General features: G+C 43.5%; 1 protein-coding gene across 12 annotated transcripts in view; it reads right to left on the reverse strand.

The window, feature by feature from the left end:
- Positions 1-11,889, reverse strand: part of CEP128 (centrosomal protein 128) — a 288,826-nt gene that overhangs the window by 242,159 nt on the left and 34,778 nt on the right. The gene's annotated exons all lie outside the window — the stretch shown is intronic.

Consider the following 11,889-nt stretch of genomic DNA (forward strand, 5'->3'; position numbering starts at 1 on the left):
CTTCCTAATGTTTAGATGGAATCTCTTTTCCTGTAGCTTGCATCCATTGTTCCAGTCCGATTTTCTAGAGCAGGAGAAAACAAGCTTGCTCCATCCCCAATATAACACCCCTCCAAATATTTAAATAGGGCTATCATATCATCTCTTAACCATCTCTTCTCCAGGCTAAATATACCCCAGCTCCCTAAATTGCTCCTCACAGGGCATGGTTTCCAGACCATTTTGGTGGCTCTCTGGGCACTCTTCAACTTGTCAACATCCTTTTTGAATTGTGGAGCCCAGAACTGGACAGAATATTCCAGGTGAGGCCTGACCAAAGCAGAACAGAGTGGCACTATTACTTAATAAATAAATAATAAAATTTTTATTTATATCCCGCCCTTCTTATAATCAGGGCGGCTTACAACAAGGTTAACATACAATCCATACAAAATATACAAAACAAGAAGACAAGAAGAATTAAAATACAAATACAGTAAATCATACAGAAAAATAACAAGCAAAAGGCCCCATAGCCCAACCTCTTGGCCACGGAAGAGGAGGGAGGCCCACAGGATTTTATTCGGGGAATGCCTGTTGGAACAGGAAGGTTTTCAAGTCCTTCCTGAATTGGGCCAGGGTGGTGGACGAGCGGAGCTCAGTGGGCAGCGTATTCCAAAGGGCTGGGGCAGCCGTGGAGAATGTCCTCCGTGTGGTGGAGGCTAACCTAGCCCCAGGCACCTTCAGTAATTGCTGCCCAGACATTCTGAGGGTGCGAGGCGGAATGTACGGGGAGAGGCGGTCCTTTAGGTATCCTGGGCCCAGGCCATTTAGGGCTTTATAGTGATTACCAATGCCTTATATTGAGCTCGGAAGCGGATGGGCAGCCAATGGAGGTCTTTCAAAACCGGTGTTATATGGCTGGTCCTGGGAGCACCAGTGACCAGCCGGGCTGCCATGTTTTGCACCATTTACAGCTTCCGAGTTTGGTATAATGGTTGCCCCATGTAGAGTACATTGCAGAAATCCAGTCTCGAAGTTACCAGAGCATGTACAACAGTTTCTAGGTCCCTCTGGGCCAGGTATGGGCGCAGCTGGCGAATAAGCCGAAGCTGATAACAGGTGCTCTTGACCATCGCATTCACCTGAGATGTCAGGTGAAGCGACGAGTCAAGAAGCACCCCCAGACTGCGCACGGAGTCCTTCACAGGGAGCGTGACCCCGTTCAGGACAGGTGGAACCACCGCCATTCCTGGACCAGGAGAACCTATCACTAGTACCTCCGTTTTCTCTGGATTCAATTTGAGTCGGTTTTCCCTCATCCAGCCCATTACTGACTCTAGACAGGCCACGAGAGGAGAGACGCCATCCCCAGTCACTGCATCAGTCGGAGACATAGAGAAAATAATTTGGGTGTCATCAGCGTACTGATAACCCCGCGCCCCATGTCTCCGGATGATCTCTCCCAGCGGTTTCATGTAAATGTTAAATAGCATGGGAGACAGAATGGCTCCTTGAGGGACCCCGGTTTTAAGTGGCCTCTCGTCAGAGCACACGTCTCCCAGCTGCACCATCTGGGACCTCCCGGAGAGGTAGGAGCGGAACCACTGGAGCGCAGTGCCCCCGATCCCCACCTCTGCCAGGCGTCCCAGAAGGATACCATGGTCTATGGTATCGAAAGCCGCTGAGATGTCCAAGAGCACCAACAGGGACACGCTTCCCCTGTCGATGCTCAGACGGAGATCATCAACCAAGGCGACCATGGCCGTCTCAACCCCGTAACCCGCCCGAAAGCCAGTTTGAAATGGGTCCAGATAATCCGTTTCATCCAAGACCGCCTGAAGCTGGATCGCAACCGCCTTCTCGATCACCTTACCCAAAAATGGTAGCAGCGAAACAGGCCGATAATTATTATGTACCAGGGGGTCGAGGGAGGGCTTTTTTAAAATAGGTTTTACAATGGCCAATTTAAGTTTAGATGGAAATAGCCCATCCCTCAGAGATGTATTAACTATCCGGCGTAACAATGATGTTACCGCCGGTCCCCCCTGGGCCGCTAACCATGAGGGACAGGGATCAAGAGAGCAGGTTGTTTTCCGAACACTTCCGAGGATCTTGTCCACATCCTCGGTACTCACCAACTCAAACTGATCCAGTTTAACATAGTCCACGGAGGCTCTGGACACTTCTACCCTAGGTTCTGCTGAAATGTTGGCGTTCAGACCTTCGCTTATACGAGAGGTTTTATCCGCGAAAAAGTCGTTAAACAAGTCACAGCAGGCCTTAGAAGGTTCAAGGATCTGGTTCAGGGCGGGAGGGAGCTGAGTTAGCTCCCTGACCACCCTGAACAACTCTGCCGGACGCGACTCCGCGGACGCAATACGAGCACCATAGAACAAATTCTTTGTTGCTCGTATTGCCTCTCCGTAGTCCTTTAACAGTTGGTCTAGGAGAGCCTTGTCGTCTAAGCAAGACGATGTAGACACTATATTTTTATTGAAAGTAATTTTATACAATATTTTTCAAAATTTTGTGCATGAAACAAAGTTGAAATAAGGCTTCTGCTTTGCAAATGAATGAGAAGGCGCACCACAGCCGCCACCTCAAAATGTCATGTCGCCACTCAGTTTTAGATTTTGAAGCATTTCGGAATTTTTAATAAGGGATACTCAGCCTGTAAATTACTATTATAATTCCTCCACTTGCATTACAAATTTTACTAATCTATGAAAGAAATGGAAACCAGATAAACTTCCAAATTATTTGAGTCCTTTTTTCTTTGTTATCTTTTAGCTTGTGGGTTAACTTCTTAGAGAGAGCTAAAAACTAAATTCTACTTAGTGAGGCTCTTTTTGACAGATTTTGTGTCAACTTCCCATTTTGTTTCTTTGTTTGTTATTTCAGCTCTAACTGTTGTCAAAAGCATTCCAATCAGCTCTTTTTAAAAGACAATTGTTTATTTTCTTCTCCAAAATTGAAAGCAATAAAAGTGCTCCCTGAGGAACAATCCTCTGATTTGTCATTTCAGAACTTCTTTACCTTTGGGCAATCTTGCCACACATGCCTCATTTTCCCTACAACTTTCCTTGCAAATAGAACAAAGCAGTATAAAACATGGAAGAGAGTGGAAATATATAGTAAAGGATTTATTTATAAGAAGTGCACCCATGAATACAGAATAGCTGGAATCCAAGTTCAGTGACAGTTGATTGTTAAGGTTGCAGAAAATACAGGTACTCCACCTTTGCTAAATCTATGGCATTCACTAAAGGAGAACCACAATCCTTAACTGTGTATGAAAGTTTATATGTTCAGCAATTTCCTAGAACTAAGGGAGTGATAGCCTCACTTTAAAATTGTTATGTGGAGACAAAGTACAGCCTCGTTCAAAGATCGCATTTAGCATATGAACATGCATTAAATAAAAATTCCTGGGGCTTTTTAGCTCAATTTAGAAAACTAGCAACCATTTAAATCAATTTCTGCCTCAACAAAATAATTTTTAAAATAGTACATCACTGATGTCATAGACTGACAAAATTGTAAGCCCAAAATGTTGGCAAAATTGCAAGCAAAACGTATAACCATCACAATGGGTGATACTGAAAATGGAGATGTTTCAACAGAACATACATGAAACTGTATGCAGTCAAACTTACATGAAAATTCCTAATTTGGTCTCTGATATAATAACACAGAAAGTTGCCTTACACCAGGTAAGAATATTTGTCTGTTTAATCCACTATGGTCTACCCAAACTGGTTACAGATCTGAAAGGCTTCAGGTGTCACTGTCACCCAATCACTTTAATAGGAAGTTGTCTTGACTGGGAATCTGTTCATTTCTGTCCTGGACTGCAGCCAGCACACACAAACAACACCGTTAAGGATGGCTCAGCAAGGCAATTAGCAAAACAACTGGAAACAGTCCACAAACCTTGCAAGGAGTGAGAGTTAGAGAGCAAGCCGAAAGCCAAAGCCGAAGTCAGGAAAACAGAGGACAGAGTAGTCAGTCCAGTCCAAGATCAGGGCAGCCAGAAGGTAGCAAGTCCAGTTCATTCCAAGGTCAAGAGGCAAGGCAACAAGGAGTCAGGATACACGGAGCCAGTGCCAGCAGAAATCACACCAAAGGATCATGCAATAAACTCTGGCACCAAGTTAGCATCTCACAGGTGGTTAAGTAGGAGATTCCCTCCTCGGTGCCAGCTGAGGCTTGTTTGCCAATTGTCTCTCAGCAATCCTCCTGGACTTGCGTCTGCCAGCACTTTCAGCCCTGCGTTGCCTAAAGGAGGGAACCTCCAGGCCTGGTTCCTCCCCAGTCACCACTAGGCTGCTGTACCACCACAGGAATACCATAAGCACTAGGATCTGGCTGAACCTCCTCCTCTGGGGCTGGGAGATCAGGGCTGGGCTCTGGCAGAGCAGGATTAGCACCTGGTGTAGCCTCAATTACCCCTTGCTCTGGAGTAGACCCATCCTCCTCCTCCGAGTCCTGCTCTTGGCTGGCCATGACATCTTCTACCATATACATTTCACTATCTAAGAGTCAAAGCACACTGCAGAAATTATCCAGTTTCAGACTGCTTTAACTGCCCTGGCTCATTCCTAGGGAATTCTGAGAACTGTAGTTAGTGGTGGCACCAGAGCTCTGATAGAGAAGGCTAAATGTCTCACAAAACTACAGTTCACAGAATTCCTTAGCATTGAGCCAGGGCAGTTAAAGTGGCATGAAACTGGATTGTTTCTAAAATGTGTTTTGGCCCTAAGACTGTATACAACATAATGAACAAAATCTAAATAAATATTTGATGATCAATATAAATGCAACTGTGCAATCGCTATTAACAAACTATAGTGGGCCCTCAGTATCTGCGGCGGTTTGGTTCCAGGACCCCCTGCAGATTAAAAAAAAGTGGATACTCAAATCAGCATTTATCGAGAGCAGCCAGGCTGAGAAGCATTCTCATGGAGTTAAAGGAGGCTTGGGCAGGAAGCTCCAAGCACCAGGGAGGCATTCCCCCTGCCTCTGCTGTGATTTGGCTCAGAAGAGGCAGCTGACATGTTCCCAAGAAGGAGGAAGAATATAGGCACGGTGCTTGGGGGGAGGAGGCTTTTCTGCCCCTCCCTCCTCACTGATTGAAATCCATCCTGAGAAGGAGTTAACTAAAGCAAGCAGAAGCAGTAAGTGCCAGAATCTCAGAGGTTGGGTTTCCCCATTCTGCTTTTCATTTCCCCACTCTCCTACCTCATGTCTCATAGAATCATAGAGTTGGACCACAAGGGCCATCCAGTCCAACCCCCTGCCGTGCAGGAGCTCTCGATCAAAGCATCCCTGACAGATGACCATCCAGCCTCTATCTAAAGACCTCCAAGGCAGGAGACTCCATCACACTCAGAGGGAGTGTGTTCTACTGTCAAATAGCCCTTACTATCACCTTTAAAGCCCTATATGGTTTGGGCCCGGGTTACTTACGGAAACGCATCTTCCTATACAATCCGCCCCGCATTCTTAGAAAAAGTGGGAAGAATCTGCTGGAGGTACCAGCATCCAAACATGTCTCAACTTCCCAAAAAGCATTCAGCATAGCTGCCCCTAGGCTCTGGAATGGACTCCCAGAGAAGACTCGCCTTATTACATCCTTGGAAATTTTCAAGGAGGTAAAGACAGAGCTCTTTTGTCGTGCATATCCTCCTGACCACCTATGAAGACTATTGGTATGGAATGAGAGAACCTGACCCTGTGATTGATTGATGTTTCATGCTTTTAGCTGTGGTTTTAATTATGTGGTAACTAATGTTGTAATTGTTTTTAACTCTGGATCGAGGTGGGAAGATATAAATAAATAAAAACTATTATTATTACTGTCAGGTGCTTCCTCCTAATGTTGAGGTGGAATCTCTTTTCCTGTAGCTTGCATCCATTGTCTTATTGAAATCAATCCCAGGCAGGAGTTAACTAAGGTGGGCAAGAGCAGTGGGGGAGTGTAAGGCAGCATCAGCAAACCAAGCTTCTGGCAATCACTGCTTCTGCTTGCTTTAGTTATTGGACAGGGGTAGGCAACCTGCGGCCCGGCAAGGCCTTGGGACCGGCCCCAGCCCGGTCCTGCCGCCAATTGCCACCGGGGCCTTTGGCGTCTCGCGCGAGGGGCATGGTGGGGCAATTGTCTATAGAAGCCTCAGAAACATGCATTTATCTTAACATTTTTTTAGAAAATCAGCAATTTTTTGCGTGTCCTCCGTTTTTTATTTAAAAAGTGCCCTCCATTTGAAAATTTTGTCCTACATTTGTCCCAGTTTATTTATTTATTTAATTTTTTTTTAATTATTTAATTATTTGTTTTTTGGCTTCGGCCCTCCAGTTGTCTGAGGGACAGCAACCCGGCCCCCGGCTCAAAAGGGTTGCCTACCCCTGTTATTGGATTTCAATCAGCAAGGAGGGAGGGGGACACAAACCCCTCTCCCTGCCAATAGCATCCCTAGCTTCTTCCCGCTTCCTTCTTCCTGGAAACATGCCAACTGCTCCTTTCAAGCCAAATCGCAACCAGGAAGAATTTCTCCCTGGTGCCTGGCGCTTCCGGATCAAGTCTCCCTTGCCTGAGAAGCCATGAGACTTGCTGTTATTAATCACAAGTTTTTAAATATTAAATGTTTTTCATTTCAATCCATGGATGCTAAACTCTGCTGATACCAAATCCGCAGATAGCAAGGGCCCACTGTACCAGCCAAATGAGTAAAGCCTGGTGCCACTGTGAGGCAGGGCAACTGTCTAAGATCGCAGACTGCTTTAGAGCAGCTCAGCACAGCCCTGGTGACTTTCATCATTTATAGAGGTTGAAAAGAAGAATTAATTGCGTGGTTAGGAGGTATCCTATGCAAGGCACCAAGCACCTTGCAGATCAACCCATTTCAGGCTTCTGCATTGAGGCAAAAACGCCTCCAGAATATGATCAGCAAGCAGCTGGAGGTGGAGCCCTTGAAAAGCCATGAAGAGAGTAAAGCAAGTGCAGCAACAACTAACAGATACATAATTTACTGAACCTCTGGAGAGACTGCATGAAAACCTTGTCCAGGATGTACAGAAGGGATTTTGCTGATCTCTGGCATCAGAGCCAGGGGCCTCAAAACTCACAATCCTTACTATTGTACTCAGATTAGTGACACTGAAGACAAAGGAAATGAAGCCTTCAAATAAGGTTCTCTGCAAGACTCTGGAATTCAACAACTGGAACATACTTCAAAGTAAGGTGGAGAATCTGGAGGACTGGGCGTGATGCCTTAACATTCACCTAAGGGGATCCCTGAATAGGTTGAGCAGGAAAATCTGCTCCCCTTCTTCCTAGCTTGGGTCAATGGTCTTTGCCTTGATTTGAGTCTGAAACAGTCAGATGTAGAATGGGTGCACAGATCTCTCAGTTCCCCACTGAACTCAGGCTCATGGCGCATGCGCTATTGCTATTATAGTCACGCAGCTTCTGCGTAAGCTGGAAGCCACATATAGTGCACCATGTGTGATATACCACAGTAAACAAATGTTCCTAGGCATTACTTCTTTAACAGAAAATCTGGTACCCCAAACAGAAGTAAAATGGAAAGAATAGGGACAGGTTCCTACAAAAAGAGCCATTCAGTATGTTTCAGCAAACTTTTAATATAAAAGCAGTAATATGCACATGTGAAATAAAACAACCAGGTCAGAGAAGCTTTACTTAAATAAACAAAAATATTTCAGCCTTCCCGTGACACTTGAATATTTCTTCCAACATGCCTCAAGGGATCACTTTTTCTTTCACCAGACTCCACTATTCTTATGATTTCCACTTTGGCAGTCAAACTTATAGATCTATGCTTTTTTAGCATGTTGTAGGGTCTAATGATAAAAGTGTATGAACTGAATATAGGACTGTGTCCTTATCTGCATAGCATCCATTTGAGTGCTGCTCCCTGATACACGAATCTTATAACTATTTTGTTTTTGACAAAAGTTCCAAATGTATAACAAACTTCAAAGATGGCAATGTGCACCTTTTCCTGGTTTCTCTAGATCAGGGACAGGGAACTTCTAGTCCACTACACCACTTTCAGATCTCCTATATAGCAATTAGGCTTAGAAGCAGGAAATTTGGACAGTGATGGCTCAAGTGGTTAAGACGCTGATTCTGTTGATTGCAAGATCGAAAGGTTGGCAGTTCGAGGACCAAGTGCTGCATGATGGGGTGAGCTCCCATCACTAGTCCCAGCTTCTGCCAAGCTAACAGTTCAAAAGCATGCAAATGCAAGTAGATAAATAGGTAACACTTGAGTGGGAAGGTAAACAGCGTTCTGTGCAATCATACTGGCCACATGATCACAGAGTAGTCTCTGACAACACTGGCTCTTCAGCTTAGTAACGGAGATGAGCATCGCCCCTTATGGTCAGACACGACTTCACAACCTTATCAATGGGGAATACCTTTACCTTTACCTTTTACTCACCTTAAGTACTGGAAAGTCCCTCCCTCCACCCCATCAGTCAACAGTTAAGCTTAAGGAAAAAGTTCCCATTGGTACCTTGGAAAACTGAAACATTTCAACTTCTACCTATTAAACAAAAATTTTGTTTTCAGTTTATTAGAGATAACTATTAATCTATTACAGCTGTAATTCAAAATCTCTATCTGCAATGTGATGTTCAGAAAACAGATACAGTCACTGTAAATCTTGTAAAGCCTGGTTTTTACACATGAAATTATTGGGTTTGGCACTAGGAAACTTATTTCTTCCTGCAAACACATCAAAAGAACCAAAGTTTCATGGTGAGAAGATAGATAGATAGATAGATAGATAGATAGATGGAAATATTCAAATGAATTGTTCTGCATTTGTATCAGCACTGCCTCAAACTGAGTTAGCAGCTGTGCTGTTCTCTTTACATTTACAAAGCAACCTTAACTAGTTAAACATCCTCTGTATCCAACATCCTTACTTTCCTTGTCCTGCATCTGATAAAGAAAGATTTCAGGGTTATTTTAGACAGACAAGGATCTCTAGCATATATTCCACAAGAGCAACAACTTTAAATGATATTTAAAACTACTGCAACTATTGTACTCTGAAGCTTGCAGATCTGTTTGTTGTTGCTGTTAACTGCCCGCAAGTCCATCTCGACTCATGGCAACCTTGTGTCCTATATTGGGGTAATTGTGCTTTGAACAAAGCAAAGGGAAATATTTTGAGTGACATGCAACATATTATGACATGTAATCTATATGACTACCACAGACAGCTGAGTCATGAGCACATGGGCATGAGGTGAAGTTGCAGCAAGCTTGCATCATGCTATGTGACACAGAGTGATGTATTCTTGAAGAACTTTTTTTAAATCTTTGCTGTGATTATTACTTGCATAGATTCACCTAACAGAAAAAATACACCTTCATATAAGCACTCCAACATAAAGGAAATCAGAAACTGCAGAGATTTGTTTTATCAAAGCATGACTTGTCAACTTAAGATGTGAAATTAATAGATAGGTCTTTTTCAACATTGTGCCAGTTTCACACATGTTCACCCCTAATTCTTCTGACCCAACTATATTGTGTGTTTATTTAAAAAGAAATCTCCACAGAAACTTACATGTAAATACACTGCATTTTAAATATGTATTTTAAAAATGAATTATTTCTAAAAGTGTATTTTAAAATGTATTTTGGCACATTTTTTGATATCCTGTGCATCCTTATTTGGGAGTAAGGCCCATTGAATACATTAGAGCTTAATTCTGAGTAGGGCTGGAGTATTCAGATATAAATTACTTTAATACCTTAACTGACTAACAAGGTATCCCCAGTTAAGTAGAAACAGATCTTTTAAAAACTGCTTGCTAATTTTGCTACAAGTGCTTACTAAAACAAGCAGAAATAATCTTAGAAGTGGTATGCACTTTTTTCCCTTGCTCAGCCTCCAACAGCAAATTAGTTGGAGACTTACCACAAACTGATGAGTGAGTCAGACAATTGTTTTATTTCCTCAACAAATATTAAGAGGTCCTTGAAATGTGGTCTTAAGAACAAAGGGTCTTAATAATAACTGCATTTTTAAAAGGTCAGTCTTTCCCCCTAGTAGTTGCTTCCTTACCTCAGATTTTTATAATAATCACTGTTAGTAGGCTGTTCCATTTCTGAAATAATATTCTGAAATAATATTTCAGAAATGTGGAAGCCTTTGTACCAAATGGACAACTTTATTTTTTGCTACAAATTACCGTATGGTATAAGACAGGAGAGTATTGCCGACATAGTAATTAACATTAATATTTGATTGCCAGAAGGGGGGAAAAAAGATGAGGAAATTTTGTGGCTCACATTTCTGTCAGTTGGTTGTACATGTTGTTCTGCTGTGATTGTTTTTGCTGAATTGAGGTCTTGTGCCAGAACATCTGTGCACGAGAGAAACATATCAGCAGGCTTGGGGAACCCCAAAAGCTTGCAGAAGTACAGAAGGCCTCAGGGAGGGAAACCAAGGACGGTTGAGGATGTTCAGCAAGAACCGAGCATATTCAGTGGCCCTGGTAGAACTAAATGGCCCTTGGAGACCCTTCAAATTCTATACACTGAGTACTATGAGTTGTTGGTGAGGGGAAAAGCCAACTACAAGCACAGTCTGGGGACAAACCAACCCAGATGCAGCCAAACAATATTGTAGCAGTGAAAAAACATAAAACAACAAACACAAAGCACCAGCTGTCAGTATTGGCCATGACTTGTCACACTTCACACACAAAATAAGACTCACAGACGTAGTGGTTCATCCAGGTTCTGGAGGCTTTATCTTCAGTAACAATGTGTACAAAACAGCATATATACACACTCTGACTTCTCTCCATCAACATCCAACCAACTATTATAAACTGTTATTCCAACTGCAACTCCAACTATAACTCCACACTAACTCACATAAGACCAAGTCTCTTGGCCCTCTTGTATAGGAGCCCTCCAAGCCCATACGCCAGAGCCGGACCATCTACTCAGCACAGTTGAGAAACAGCTGAGGAGCTGGGAGAGGGGAAGAACGCCAGTGAGAGCGGCACCCTCATAAGCTGGCCCTCCAGACTTCTCCCAGAGCCCTCCAAGCCTAAGCACCAGCACCGGACCATCTACTCAGCGCAGCTTAATTTGCACTGTTATTTTTAGTTAAATTGAAGAGATGGCTGAATAGCAGTGGGTGGGAACCGAGAGGAATATCTGCCCCTCCCACCCACAGTTTAATCATCTCCAGAACATTGATTGACATCTAGCAGCTTAGTCTGAAGGAAGACCGCTAAACAACTATTGTGCATTGATTATTAATTGGGACATGGTTCGATCGAGAACCAAGAATTTGTCTGGGAACCAATTATTAAGTTTAACCTTCCACATATTAACAGCACTGATGTTACAGTCTTTAATAGGGGAAGGGGAAGAAGGGGAGGAAGTTGTAACTATGGATGGATGGAACCATGAGAGGTTAGATTCTAGTTGTGACATGCCAACTGAAACAGTGTGGGGCAATGGGAGATATAGTGTTAACAGGGTGAAGATGAGATATAAGGGAAGACGGGATCATTGCTAAAAATCTATCTTGTCTTCCATTCACCCTGTTATCCCGAAAGAGCCAAGGGTCAACCCAACCATACCACATACCCTCACATTGCTCCTTATTCCCCTTATCTAGCCTGAAGAAGAATAGCCCTCCCTCTAGTCCATCTGCCTTGGTCCAGGCCTCAGAGGGACAGAAGAATGCTGGACCTGATCCCCTCTCCCCCCCACCACCATTCACTTCTCCTTTTGTGTCGTGTCTTTTTAGATTGTAATCCTGAGGACAGGAAACCGTCTATTATCCTCTCTGTTGTAAGCTGCCTGGATTCCCAGAGATTGGGCAGGATATAAATAAATCC

Source organism: Sceloporus undulatus, chromosome 1 (assembly GCF_019175285.1).
Source record: "Sceloporus undulatus isolate JIND9_A2432 ecotype Alabama chromosome 1, SceUnd_v1.1, whole genome shotgun sequence".
NCBI lineage: Eukaryota > Metazoa > Chordata > Lepidosauria > Squamata > Phrynosomatidae > Sceloporus > Sceloporus undulatus.